Source organism: Canis lupus, chromosome 21 (assembly GCF_011100685.1).
Source record: "Canis lupus familiaris isolate Mischka breed German Shepherd chromosome 21, alternate assembly UU_Cfam_GSD_1.0, whole genome shotgun sequence".
NCBI lineage: Eukaryota > Metazoa > Chordata > Mammalia > Carnivora > Canidae > Canis > Canis lupus.
In genome coordinates this window covers 13,701,434-13,716,858 of record NC_049242.1, presented here as the reverse complement: position 1 = coordinate 13,716,858, position 15,425 = coordinate 13,701,434, and the positions used below count along the sequence as shown (strand labels likewise).

Below are 15,425 nucleotides of genomic sequence, written 5' to 3'. Positions count from 1 at the left end.
TGTGGGCAGTAAATTGTTAAGAAAAGCTAATTATCTCTTTAGATAGTATTACCCTAAATATTACTTTTACAAACTTTGTAGAATGAGTCAACAGGTTAATTCAAGTCTCTGCTTAAGCAACATTTTATTTAAAGTGACACTTCCTGGTGAGCAGGTTTTTAATTAAAAAAGAAAATTGCATTTGCATCCCTTGAAGATAAAGAAGAAACTACAGACTATTTCACTATCTACACTCTCTGTTTCTACTTATCTTTGGCACCAGTTACAAAGGAAAACTACCCGGAAGGATAATTTCTCCCACAACGATCCCTTTCAATTAGATAGGACTTAGCAACTTATAAAGTATGTTCACATACATGATTTCATTTGCCCCTGTCCACCACTCTGTATGGCAGATGTAACAAGAATGAAAGTGAACTTCAAGTTATGGATGGGGATGCTGTGGAAGCCATAGGAGCTATGTGACTTGCTCCTGGTCTCCCTGCTAGTAGGGGTTCAGCCAGGCTTTGAATCCAGGGTTTGTGGTTGCAGGTCTATCTCAGCAGCTAAACTGTGGATAAGGCTCACTGATGTCTTAGATCATACTGTAAATGGCCCTTGAAGGTCTCCTAGTGTTGTGATTCTCAAACTATACTTCTTAGAACTCCAAAGGTTCATAGTGATGCTTAAGAAGCCACTGTAGGGAAAGTGAAAAGACAGGATACTGGGCTAACATCCCAATCAAGGAAATCTGTTGGGCGCCTGGGTGGCTCAGTTGGTTAAGTGTCTGCCTTTGGCTCAGGTCATGATCCCAGGGTCTGCTCAGAGGGGAGTCTGCTTCTTCCTCTCCCTCTGCCCCACCCCTGCTCCTTCTCTCTCTCTCTCCTTCACACACACACTCTCTCTCAACTAAATAAAATCTTAAAAAAAAAAAAGGAGCTCTGTTTTTATGTTTCATATACTAATGCTTCAAAAGTAAAATTTCTTTGGAAGAAAGTATTCCACTGCTTAAATTATTTTTTTTGAAACTACGGTACACTTGTCCAAATTTCTCATTTTATACATTGGAAAAGACTCATAAAGATGACATAATTTGGGGCACCTGGGTGCTCGGTGGTTGAGTGTCATGGCTCAGGTCGTGATCCTGGGGTCCTGGGGTGGCGTCCCACAGCAGGCTCCCTGCAGGGGGCCTTCTTCTCCCTCTGCCTATGTCTCTGCCTCTCTCTCTCTCTGTGTAGACATGAATAAATAAATCTTTAAAAAAATGACATAATTTGTCCATTTTTACACCCAAATAAGATCAGAAACCAGACGGTTCTCTCCACACTGTGGGATCAGTATCAGTACACTGTTTTGTCTCCAGCTGAAGCTCCCTGACTTGAGTGTGTATCAAGATCACCTATGGGGCTTGTCACAGATTTCTGGATCCCATGTCCAGAAGTTTTGATTCAATAAAGTTGAGGTGAGGCCTGGGAATCTGCATTCACAACAGATTTGCAGGTAATTCCAATGCTGCTACACCACCTATCAACAAGATACAGAACAACTGAAAAGTCTATTGAATTGACCAGCTAATTGTGCATTTCCTCAATTTTATTTCATGCTGGACAAGTGGTAAAGAGACATTTCTCCTTCAGAATTTATAAATCCATTGCTTTAACCATGCCTCTACACATTCCTCAATACCTCATGTCGCCATTCTATCACATCAAGATTCCATGTCCTTTGTGTCGCAAATGACGCTGACATCCCAGCTCATACTCCCTCACCAACCTCTGAGTCACTGGCACCTACCATGGGCAGTTTCCATGCACACAGCCAGCTTTCTATTTCAATGGGTGGCATCTCTTTGCTGTCTCTGTCTGAGGACTTTCTTTAGCTGACAAGAGCTTACTCAGCTCACGTGTGTGTGTGTGTGTGTGTGTGTGTGTGTGTGTGTGTGTAATTAATGCCCCCATTTTCCAGGGCATCCTCCAAACAATGACATGAATCTGCAGATAAATACTCTGGCTTAACCTATCCCTCAGTGGGATAATTTGAAGCTTGTTCAAACGACTCCGCAGAGGGTCTAGTGAGACTGTGCCCCAGATTCATAGAGCAGTAACTCACTCATTCATTTATTGGCATTTCCCCCTTTCCTATCCATGTCCCCCACTTCCTCATTTGTGCTTCCTGAGATCACTTCCTATATAAACTACCTGCATCCCACATTTCTGTCTCAGGGTCTGCTTTTGGGGAAACAAACCAAGACATTCTATCTCATAGTTGTTCACCAAATTCACAGAAGCATACATCTGTTCTTGCTCACCTTTCAGATCTGTGCCCTAGGGTTTTATCCACAGGTCTTCCAACCTGTGTTAGAATTGGTGTTAATAAACAAACAATACACAAATTGTTGCTGCCTTAACAGTAGCAGTAATACAGACTGTCCAATGTGTGGATACTCATGATTCATTAACTGTATACTTGAGTAGTCACTCTTCAAAAAGAGGCCCAAATTCATCAGTTAGATCTGTGAAGGATGCTAACTTAAAAAAAAAAAAAAAAAAACTGGCATTATTCATATTTTCCAGAACATTGCTATAAATATAAATACTTTTAAGACAGTCAATTCTGAAATGGAGATAATTTTCCTTTTGTACCATTATAGCAAAACTAACCTTCAGCAAATATTTACATTTAAGGGGTGGAGTTTCAGCAGCGATGGCACTGACATTTGTCAAACCATAGAGCAAATCTCAATGGAAAAAAAAAGAACTATGTGAGAAACAATTAAATTGTCTTCAAATTGAAGCCAAATAATAGACAGGTCCTTGGTTAAAAAACAATGAAATGAATCAAAGTTCATCCTAAATAATAGAGCTACTACATGAATTTCATTCCATTCATTGTTGATAGCTTAATTTTTCCTCTATTTAAAAAAGTCTTACTGTGGGATAATTGACATATAATGAACTGTACATAGCTAAAGTGCACAACTTAATAAATTTTTTCATATGTACGAACTCATGAAACCATCATGCTGACTTATTTTTGAAAGCAATATTATCAAGTTTTAAGTCTATATTATTTTTGAAATCCAATTTCTGGAACAGTCCATTGATTATCATATTGATGCAGTAAGTCACTGTGATTCATAGTGATTCTCCCTATTTGAAATGGCTAATGAGTATGCTTAAAATAATTGGTTGGCACAGTTCTCCAGAACTTAGGCATAGCTGGCAAGTAATAATAAAAGCTACCACGTATTGAGGATCTATCATTGCCAAGGGCCATCTTGTAGTTTGGATACATCATTTGTAACCCTTACAACAATCCCATGAGATGAGTGTTATTAATTCTATTTTACAAGTAAGCAACTGAGACTTGGAGACATTTACAGGGCTAGGACATGATAGATCTGGGAACTAGATTTGCTCCATTATGTAATATTCCCCAAATTTTTAATTTGTTTATTTTTTATTTATTCAACAAATATGCACCAGACCCTAAGTTAGATGTTGAAGACAGAGTGGTGAAGGTGATTGACATTGTTCCCTTCTCAACATCATAGTTTACAGCCAATGATGAAGAAATTTACTATTTCACTGAAATATTATACAAATAATGGATTATAATTGTTATGAATGCCTATGGAGAGAAATACAAGGCACTGTGAGAGTGTGAACTGGGGACTTGATCTAGTTTGCCAGTTAGAGGAGGCATTCATAAGGAAGTAATGTTTAAGCTAAGACCTGACAAATGAGTATATCTATAGCTTTCTTAAGTAGAGGAAGTGACATACATGATCAGATTTGAAGGACTATTTATGGGAAAGCCACTTACACAGTAGTGGGCAGTGAAGGAGAAAAAAATGTCTTCCTTGGAAAGGAAAATTGTACACTGCAAGTTCAACGCTCAGGCAGGGTTGAAAACAGAATCTACATACCTATGTAGTACAAGAAAACCTCATCATACCTAAATATTGTTTAATACTTAGATTCTGGGTTAGTTAATGCTCTCAGGCATTTAGGTTAGTAAAAGCAAAATTCCAGGAAAAAAAAAAACTTTAAACCATCTTTCAAAAAATTCACACATAATAAGGTTTTAATGAACATGAACTCACAGTCAAAATACCATGGAACAAGCTGCCAGGAGCAAACATTAGCAGACACAATAAAGTATACCACAGTCAGAACAGCAGAGACTGCAGATATTATTATAACTAGCAGATTAGCAAATTCAGAGTATAAAATAAGTTTGTTTGATACATTTATAGAAATAAGACTATCAAAAATACAATTAAGAAGCAAGGTATTTTAAACTGATAAATAGATTTGAAAAAGAACCACACAGAACTCCTAAAAATTATGTGTAGACAGTATTAATCCTTTATCTCTTAAGTTTGTTGCACATATTTTCTTCCAGGTTTGTAGCTTCTGTTTAACTTAATTTGTGGTGATCCCTGTCACTCACTCCTACATTTTTTGTTCTTTAAGGTCAAATCTGTCCATAATTTTCCTTTATGGCTTTTGCAGTTTGTCCCCTGCTTAGAAGTATTTTTTCTCCTCCAATGTATTTTAAGAACCCTTATTTTTTTAATGTTTATTAATTCATTTTAATCTGGATTTTATATTAATGCAGGAGTCTAATGTTTTTAAAAGATTGCATTTGGAAATTCCAACACTGTTTATTAAATAGACCTTTTTTTCTAGTTCTAGTCAATGAGAATTAGTTCTCTTACAACTTCTGATCTCACTTACTCCCCGCCCCCCATCCTCCCAATTTTGGGTTAAATCATCAGTCACTACTTATATAATAAAAAAAAAAATTCAGGGATCCCTCGGTGGCGCAGTGGTTTAGCGCCTGCCTTTGGCCCAGGGTGTGATCCTGGAGACCCAGGATCGAATCCCACGTCGGGCTCCCGGTGCATGGAGCCTGTTTCTCCCTCTGCCTATGTCTCTGCCTCTCTCTTCTCTCTCTCTCTCTCTATCATAAATAAATAAAATTTAAAAAAATTCAAATATTATACACTGATGTGGCAGGTAATTACTGTGATTATGTTTCCTTTCCTGAGTAACTTTTTGTTTTTCCAGGGGTTAGCAATCATCTTGTTATTTTCAGTTGCACAGTTTTCTATCAATCTATTTAAATGCTTGATTGGACTTGTCAAACACCTATTGTTATCATTTTCCGGATGCTAAAATATATCGAATGATCTTTCTGTTCCATTCCCCCCACCCCACCCCCCCATCCCCCTGGCAATCTACCCCTCAGAACTCTCAAGTTCTCCTGCTCCATCTGAGCTAATTACTTTCTAGGCCTATGACACAGCTATTAGCTGGAATTTCCTTTAATGCTTTCCCCCACTGGATCCTTCAAATACCAGTATGTGGAGTATGTTTTGTCTTTAGAGAAGCAGCCTCCAATCTCCTGCCTCAGGGTTACATGCCTGATGGTTATTTGGAAGAAGGGTCTTCATGGGAGTAGATCTAAATATTTTTTTAAAGATTTATTTATTTATTCATGATAGACATAGAGAGAGAGAGAGAGAGAGAGGCAGAGACACAGGAGGAGGGAGAAGCAGGCTCCATGCAGGGAGCCCAATGCGGAACTCGATCCCGGGACTCCAGGATCACGCCCTGGGCCAAAGGCAGGCGCTAAACCAACGAGTCACCCAGGGATACCCATAGGAGTAGATCTAAGAAAGAAGGCTGTGGGTCCCACTGCTTATTACTTGAACTTTCCCATAATCAGCATGTTTCAATCTCCTACTATTATTAACCCAGCTCCACCTCACCCCTATATGTCTTGTGTCCCTGAGCCTGTCTGGGTCTCTCTTGCTCATTATCTCCAGAGAACATGCTTCCTATTGCCAAAAGTCACTCCCTGACTTCAAAGGATGGGAAAGAGGGCCTCTGGCTTTAATATTTACATAAAAATTTCAACCAATCCCTGCCCCTCCCCTACCTTCGGTGTACCCAGTACCACCTCAAGTCCTGCATCTTCTGTGGACTCTCAATAGCAGCCTCCTCTGCTCTAAGTCACATTTTACTCCTCCACTCATTTTCCACTTTTCAAGATGTATTTCTGAAATTTCTCTTTTGCTCACATTTCCTTTCTAATTTTCTCAGTCTTTGTGGATTTATACTCCCTCCAACCCTACTCTGCCCCACCTCTCCCTATTTAGTGATGTTTCTGTAGGAGGAGATAAACTCAGCTATATTTAACTGGAAGTCTCTCAAACTCAGTGCCATATATGTATGTATAGATAGCACTATGAGGTATAGGAAACCCTACCCTCAAGGAAGCAACCACTGATCTGCTTTCTGTCACTATAGAACAGTTTGCATTTTTGAGAGTTTTATATAAGTGCATTCGTACATAGGCATTCTTATTTGTCTGGATTCATCTCTGGATAGATTTGCCTTTTATTCAGTTTTCTATTTATTCTTATTTATTTTTAAAATTTTTTTAAAGCTTTTATTTATTTATTCATGACAGAGAGAGAGGCAGAGACACAGGCAGAGGGAGAGGGAGAGAAGCAGGCTCCATGCAGGGAGCCTGATGTGGGACTCGATCCCAGGTCTCCAGGATCACACCCCGGGTCAAAGGCAGCGCCAGACCACTGGGCCACTGGGGCTGCCCTATTCGGTTTTTAAAAATCAGCTTTATTGAGGCACACAAAGTCACCAATTTTATTGTTTTAAATTATTTATTTATTCATGAGAGACACACAGAGAGGCAGAGACACAGGCAGAGGGAGAAGCAGACTCCCTTCAGGGAGCCCGATGCGAGACTCAGTCCCAGGACCCCAGGATCACACCCTGAGCCAAAGGCAGACACTCGACCACTGAGCTACCCAGACATTCCACAAAATCACCAATTTTATATGTAGAGTTAGAGAAGTTTTGATAAATGAGTATCATCATGCAATCATTACTATAGTCGAGACACAGAACATGTGAAAAGGAATATTTTAAATTTAAACCAAGATTTAAGGGAAACACAAAGTTTCTTAGTTTCAGAGAAAGTCATGTGTTGTGTGCACGCAACATTCAAGCATCATCCCATGAACACACAAAACTTAATGCCATTTAGTCTCCCTTTTCAAGTTACACAGCTGTGAGAACCTGCATTCTTGATTATTTACAGGGAACTTTAGTGAAGGCTTCTTCTTCTTCTTTTTTTTTTTTTTCTACAAATACCTCTTTCGTACCTTAAGAAATAACTTCAAAGATAAAGGAACAGAAGAAAGTTTGTAAGGGAGTTAAACTAAAACCCAAACTACATTTGCATACTGTTTATACTTTGATTCATTCCCTGCAGTGATTCTTCTGTCTCCAACCAGTCTACCGACCTACTATGCAAAGTGCCACATAGCCCAAAAGTTTCTGTCAGCCATGTTGTCTCAGGACTCTTCCCTGCCATCTTGTCTCCCAGCTGCCAGTCTCTCCCCATTCCATTCCCACCTAAATATCTGTTCATTAATCTCTCTGAAGTCTTGCTTTTTATGCTGGGAAACCTTCCACAGCTTCCCTGGGCTCACAGGATAAGGTCTGAGTTTCATAATGCCACCTTCATCTTTGTGTGCTCCACCTGTTTGTGTTAGTACTATGGGCAGCTGGGAGCCATCTCCAATGAGTCATGGGGCTGAGCCCAGCCGTTGTTGAACAGGGTGGGCTGTGAAGGTTTTATCTTTCTGTACTCCAGCACAACATGTGGAACGGCCTGGGTCTAGAAAAAGGGTGCTAGGACTATATTTGTTGCAAAGGGATAAAAACTTATACCTTAAGCTTTATTTAGAAAGCCTACTAAGGCTTTTATCAGCTACTGAAAGAAATTTCAGTAATGTAGGTGAATATGGAGATTTAGGTATCATAATAACTTAGAGGTTTTATGCTGCATGTTTATGTGTTGAATTCAGAGCATGACATGCCTGGGTTACTTTCTGAAAAGGATCACCATTTATTCATTTATCCATACATACATTAAGTATCTCTTGAGCACCTGTTACATGTCAGGCTCTGTACTAGGCATTGGCGGTCTATTGGTGAAGCAGAGAGAGATATTGTCTGTAACCTTTCAGACCTAACACAGTAGCTGAATGAGTCACTACAAGAGTAAGCAGAGCCCTAGAAGCAAGGTAAAGAGGGAGCTGTGGTGGACACTGCTGCCCTGCTCACATCCCCTCGGCACTCACCAGGCAAGCCAAAGACACCTTCCTGCAAGTGACTCTCAGGCTGACTGAAGACTTCTCTGGCTCACAGGCAGCAGGAGCATGCTCAGCCTTTGCATGGTGCAGGCCCTCAGTGCTGGGGAATCAATGAGCTCAGGAGCACTCCTCAACCAAGGGGGAGTGAGAATTGAGAGTTAACTACCCAGCTTCCTCACCCTCTGGGTGGGACAGCCCTGAGGGGATTCTATACCATCTTAGCCTTGGTTGTCCTAACAAAATGCCATAGACTGAGTGGTTTAAACAACAGAAATGTATTCTCTCACAGTTCCAGAGGCTAGATGGCTGAGATCAGAGTGTCAGTATGCATGGTTTCTGGTGAAGTCTCTCTTCCTGGCTTGGGGACAGCCTCCATATCAGGGTGTATTCACACCCCCTTCTTTATTTTCTCCCTCCAAAAGAGAAAGAAAGAATTCAGGGGAGCTCTCTGGTGTCACTTCCTATAAAAACACTAATCCTACTGTATCAAGGCCTTTATGATATCATTATAGGGCCTCCTAAATTTTAACTATTATTTTAACTCTCCTTATTATCCCTATCTCTCAATATAGTCATATTGAGAGTTAGGGCTTCAACATATGAATTTGGGTGGAGCACAAATCAACCTATGGCATATACTGTCTCCCAGAGTTCCCCAGGGAGACTGTGCCCATTATCCATCTCCCAGTAACAGGCTCATTAAGGCACTCTGAATAGGCTTCTTTTTCTTCCCTCCTCATTCCTCCATCTTCTCACCATAGCTTCCCGAGTCTACCCCCTAAATCAACCACTTGTACTCAAATCCCAATCTCAGGGTGTGTTTGGGGGGGAAATCCCACCAGTGACCCATAACAGGGCCCATAACAGGGGACCTGACTTATGCCTGGTGGGCCTGGAGTTTAGAGAGCTTTATCAGCTATGTCAGGAATTCTTTCCTAATGGCTCTGTGGGAAGCCATTTAAGGTATTAAGCAAAGGAATGAATCCTGGCAGAATGTGGAGACAGGATTCAAAGAAACAAAAAGTTGATTCAAGGGCAACTAACTGGGCAGCTATTTTTCCAGTCAAATCAGAAGAAGACTGTGATCAGTGCTAGTGAGGAGGCAGTGAAGACAGAGCCTGATGTGGTGCCTGCCTTGTCCATAGTCACTGCTCAACATATATTTTTGGATGAAAATTAATGAATAGGTTCTATGTATCAAACCTCTAGATAGACTGACAGTACTTAGATTGATGACATCTGAGATATGAGGAAAAAGAAAGAGTCAAGAACAACTCCTGGTCTTCAGGCTTCAATAGCTCGTGATGCTGGTGCTATTTACTGAATGTAGATCATAGCCTCAAGGATCAGCAAGTTGGAAGGGTGGGAGATAATGAGTTTTGGGCATGATGTGCCTGTGAGACATCTAATTGATGATAAGTAGGCAGCTGAGTATACAGGTTTGAAGCTAGCAGAGATGCATATTTGGGTCCCACCAGATATAGATGCTGAGAGGAGTGAGCCCTCTCCAGCTACATGAGAAATGTGATCCAGAAGACTTCCAAATTTTCCTACTTTCTGGCATTCTTTCCAAATAATATTTTAGAAGGAGTATGAAGGAGAACTAATATTTGCTAAGAACCTACTACTTGCCAAGAATTGGACCCGGTGTTTATTCTTCAGAACAGCCCTGAGAGTTATGCAATATTATCTCCATTTATAGATGAGGACATTGAAGTACAGAAAGAAGAAGTAATGTATCCAAGCGCACAGCTGGTCAGCTACTTCAGAAAAACTCTGTGGACTTTCTTAGTCCAAATTTCTGTTAAAGAAAATAAGCATCAGCAAAGCATGGTTCTATATCCTATGTGTCTTAATCTCACCAGACTCCACAATGAGCAATTCCAAAGTCAGTTGCATTCACCAGATGGGTCTTTTGATTTCAGAGTCCAAACACTATTCTTGAGCTTCACAAGAAACTCATCAGTTGGCTCAGTGGTTGAGCGTTTGCCTTTGGCTCACGGCATGACCACAGGAACCTGGGATCAAGTCCCACATCAGGCTCGCCCCGGCCTGGGGAGCCTGCTTCTCCCTCTGCCTATGTCTCTATCTCTTTCTGTGTGTCTCTCATGAATAAATAAATAAATAAAATCCAAAGACTATTCTCTCTGCAACCCCCTGTTCAGCTACTCATCCCTCATTTGGACAGCTTTCTTTCTCTTTTCCTACTGATGACCCTATTGCGGTATAGCCCCAAACTGAAGTCTTCTCTCAATTTCTGTCTCTGTAGATTCACTTTTTCTGGATATATTATTTAAATGGGATCATATAGTGTGGTCTTTTGCAATGGTTTTCTCAGCTAGTGTACTGACTAAAAGGTAAAATATTTAGTATTTCCTCAATACCATATATAATGCAAGGAGTAACCCAAAATCTCACTATGTCTTTTTATTTAAAAATATAGCACACCATCTTGGACTTGGTAATAATGATACACAGTTCTGAAAATTCCCTAATTATTTTTCCTTCTGCAAACAAATATTTTTTGTAGATCTGCATTAAACTCACACATTTATTTGAAAAGATTAACATTGATGTTATTCAATGTTACACATTTTCTAGTCCAGGTATTATAGTATTTCCTGTCCAATCCAGTCTGTTAAGTCAAAAGTTTTGAGAACTTTAAAAAAAGTATTATTTAGGTTTTGAACATATACTATCTATATTAACACTCTATTATGGTGTTATTTTTATTTTTAATTTTTATTTTTTTTTAAATTTTTATTTATTTATGATAGTCACACACAGAGAGAGAGAGAGAGAGAGAGAGGCAGAGACACAGGCAGAGGGAGAAGCAGGCTCCATGCACCGGGAGCCCGACGTGGGATTCGATCCCGGGTCTCCAGGATCGCGCCCTGGGCCAAAGGCAGGCGCCAAACCGCTGCACCACCCAGGGATCCCTGGTGTTATTTTTATATGGTACATTTCCCCCATGGTCTATTCTAAATCATTGTTTCTGATAGGAAAATTATTGAATTGTGTACAAAAATGTTGAAAAAATAGTATTGAGGTTTTTTCAAAAGATTAAAAAATAGAACTACTATATGATCCAGCAATCCCATTTTGCGGTATTTATCCAAAATAATTGAAATCAGGATCTGAAAGAGATATCTATACGTCCATGTTCATCACAGCATTATTCACAATACTCAAAATATTGAAACAACCTAAATGTCCATTGGTGGATGAATGGATAAAGAAAACATGGTATAGTCATACAATGGAATATTATTTAGCTTTAGAAAACGAAGAAAATCCCGCCACTTGCAACCATATGGATGAGCCTAGAGGACATTATGCTAAGTGAAATAAGCCAAACACAGAAGAACAAATACTGCATGATTCCACTTACATGAGGTATCTAAAAACAGTCAAATTCATAGAAGCAGAGAGTAAATTGGTGGTTGTCAGGGGCTCAGGAAAGGGAGAATGGGGGGTTCTGGCTCAACTGGTATTAAGTTTCAGTTCTGTCAGACACATAAATTGTAGAGATCTACTGTTAAATACAGTGCCCACAGTTAACAACAATGTACACTTAGAATTTTGTGAGAGGGTAGATCTCATGTTGTGTTCTTACCATAGTTAAAAAAAAACCAACCGGAAAATAATTATACAAACACAGTCCTTACAAAGTGGAAGTCAGAATCTATACTGCCTCATTCTCTAGATGTGAGGTAGTATCACTCTCTATGTTCTAATTCTTTAATATGTTTGTTAGAGGCAGAGTTTCACAGACTACTTCCTGGTGTGGGGGTGGGCATCTCACCTGAGTCATAGAAGGTTCTAAAGATTGGGCAAGCTGATAACTTGAGCCAGGGAAATGAGGTCATTCTTTTTGCCAACCATTGCAAACGTGCAAAAGGCAGAGGCAGTGACATGTCTCCTGGACCAAGCAGCAGACCTATGTGAGAAGCTCGTAGGCAGAAGAAAGATGGAAAGTGTGATCAGTGAAGTTCATCCTGGATCCTGTCCCTATCTTGACCTCTCCCAACCCTTCTATACTGTAGCCAGAGTGAACTTTTGTCATGAAAGATGATTCAGAGGACCCAACACCATCTGTCCTGTTGCTTCTATCCTGCTGGCTAGCTCTTCTCCCCTCTCTGGGACCCTATTCTCCAAGCATTAGTAAATTTCTTTCAGCTTCACAAGAAACTCATCATTTTCATTTTTACCTGTAGGACTTTTTCCATGTCAATCCCTCTGTTCCAGCCCCTTTCACATCCAACCCTCTAAACTGACTAATGCCTGCTCATGGTCAAGTCTCAATTCAGACCTCAGTTCCTCTGGAAATTTTTCCCTGACTCTCAAGACTGGGTTAGGTTTTTCCCTTTCCAGGGGTTTTTACCCCTATTCCACGGTTATCAAACTGTGTTGTGATGGCCTAACAACTTGTCTGCTCCTCACTCCCCATAGACTGAAAGCTCCTTCAGGCAGAAAGAATCTGCCCAACATCTGACCTCATGAGATACCCCAAGTTAGGACTTCCCAATCAACTTGCTCCCAAACTCCTAATCCATAGATACAGTGAGACAATAAGTTATTGTTGTTGTCTTGAATCACTAAATTTTGGAGTAATTTGTTATATAGTAATAGCTAACTAATACACTATCAAAACTTAGTGGCTTTAAACAACCATATCCCAGATTCTGCAGGGTAGTAACTGGCAATCTCTTGCTCCTGTGGCATCAACTATGGCACAACTCAGCAATTCTCAGCTGATGGATGGCTTGTTGGGAGGATTCAAGATACCTTCACTCACATGTCAAGTACTTTTTGGGCTCAAAGGTAGGCTCAGTTGGAAGAGATGACCATAGGGCCTACATGTGACCTCTCCAGCATGGCTGTCTCAAAGTAGATGGGCTCTTTACATGGCAGTTGGCTTCCCTCAGAACAAGTATCCCAAAAGAACCCAGAAGCAGCTTTTTCTGACCTAGCCTTGGAAATAATGTATAATCATTTCTGCTATATTCTCTTGGTTGAAATAGTCGTAAGACCACCTATATTCAAGAAGAGGGAAGAGAGACTCCACCGCTTAATGGGAGGAGTATCGGAGAATTTGTAGCTATTTTTTTAAGAAATAAACTAATTATTAAGGTATAATTTGCATGCAATAAAATGCACGCATTTCAATATGTAATTCCGCAATTTTTAACAAATGCCTATACCCTGTACCACCACCACCATGTTCTATTAAGTTAAAGAACATTTCCTTCACCTCTCCCTCTCAGCACTAGGCAACCACTAATCTGCTTTCAGGCTCTTCTAGAATTTTGTATGATACAGTATATAGTTTTTCACATTTGGCTTTGTCACTTACCTAATTCTTTTGAGACCTGTCATGTTGTTTGTTGCATGTATCAATAGTTCATTTCTTTTTTATTGCTAAGTAGTTTCTATTGTATGGCTATAAACTTTTTGTTTTACCAGTTACCTGTTGATGGACATCTGGGTTGTTTCCAGGTTTAGATTATTACGATAAAGCTGTTATGAACATTCATTTTCATTTCTCTTGAACAAATATCTAGGAGTGGGGTTGCTGGGTTGATCATACTAGAGATATGTATTTAACCTTATAAAAGACCACCCAATTGTTTTCCAAATTGGTTGTGCCATCTTACTTTTCCAGCAACAATATATGAAAGTTCTAGTTGCTCCTCACTCTTGCTAACACACAATATTGTCAGTTTTTTTTTTTTTTTAAGTTTAACCATTCTAATGGGTGTGTAGTAGTATCTCACTGGAGCTTTAATTTGCATTTCCCTAATGACTAATGATGTTGAGCATGTTTTCAGGTACTAATTGGCCACTGATATGTCTTCTTTTGTGGAGTGTCTATTCAAATCTTTTGGTGTTTGTAATTGGTTGTTTTATCTTCTCATTATTGAGCTTTTAGTTCAGTAAATTATGGATACCAGCCTTTGGTCAGGTATATGTATTGAAATATTTTCCTCCAGACTGTGGCTTGCCTTTTTGTCTTCTTAAAACTAACTAAAGAGAAGAAGTTTTTAATTTTTTGAATTCCAAAATCTTTTCCTTTTTTTTTTTTAAACTTCATGCTCTTGGTGTCCTATATTAAAAAAAAAAAAAAAAAATCTTTGCCTACCCAACATCACGAAGATTTTCTCCTGTGTTTTATAGTTTTAGCTTTTATGTTCAGATCTATGATTAACTTCAAGTTAATTTTTTATAGGTATATAATCAGGTCAAGGTTCATTTTTTTTTCCTCAGATCTATGCAATAGTTACAGTAGCATTTGTTGAAAATACTATCCTTTCCTCATCTATTTACCCTGGCACTTCTGTCTGAAGCAACTGTCTATGTATGTATGTGTGTGTGTGTATAAAATCAAATATGATAGTTAAATACATGTAAATATATGTACATTTGTTTTTACATATCTATTTCTGGATGTTTTTGTCACATTCTGTTGATTTGTATGTTTCTCTTATGTAGTCATATCTTAAAACTGCCAAAACATGTAGCAACTCACTATAGCTGAATTGCTCCCATGACATCATATACTAAAGCCCTCAAGCACAGTCAGTATTACCTGGCTCAGGCTTCTGGGACACAACACTCTGGCTCCAGCTTACATTCTGGGCTCCTCTCCCTCTGAAAGAACAGAGTTCATAAAAGTAATTTCAAAAATTAGGTAGGAGGAGGAAGGAGATATGTGGGGGGAAAAGTGATGTGATTTCTTTTTGCCAGAGTTCTGGTCATTCAAGTTAAACTTGGTTTCAAGAGATGAAGAGATGGGGAAGGTTGCAGAGCCATTCTCTGGCCTAAAGGAAAAAGTTGCAACCCTTATAAATAGAGTGGGAAACAATCCCATTTTATAATATCAAAACATGCCAATGGATGTTGGATTAAAACATAATTCCCTCTATGAGTTTGTCATAATGCCTGCTTAAAGGTAAACTTTCCCTGTCAAGAAAGTAATTTACTGCATGACGTTTTTTTTTTTGTTTTTGTTTTTGTTTTTTTTTTTTTGCAAAAATACCTATTTAAGGTACAAAGGAACAAAGTTTTTGGGTAAGAAGTATAGCTGGGCTTTTCTATTTCTCAAAAGTAACTTTGTTGTCAATAAACCTTCTGATTTACTAGAAGTTTGAACAGGTCTACAAAGTCAACAGGTTAATCACTAGCTCAGGTCTCTAAAAATTATTGTGAGATTTAATATTGATACATTTAGTTGATTGCTTTAGGGTCTGTT

General features: G+C 39.2%; 1 long non-coding RNA gene across 28 annotated transcripts in view; it reads right to left on the bottom strand.

Annotated features, from left to right (window-relative positions):
• LOC111091500 overlaps positions 1-15,425 on the bottom strand; it is an 84,246-nt gene that overhangs the window by 10,550 nt on the left and 58,271 nt on the right. For 15 of the 28 annotated variants that reach the window (XR_005375568.1, XR_005375554.1, XR_005375548.1 and 12 more), the window contains 2 exons: positions 14,763-14,824; positions 11,979-14,279 (listed from right to left, as the gene is read on the bottom strand). This is a non-coding gene — a long non-coding RNA (uncharacterized LOC111091500). Of the gene's footprint in view, positions 1-1,146; positions 1,210-2,287; positions 2,508-6,708; positions 9,975-11,978; positions 14,280-14,762; positions 14,825-15,425 lie in introns of those variants that run through there. The other 13 variants (XR_005375565.1, XR_005375567.1, XR_005375556.1 and 10 more) reach the window with 13 other exon arrangements.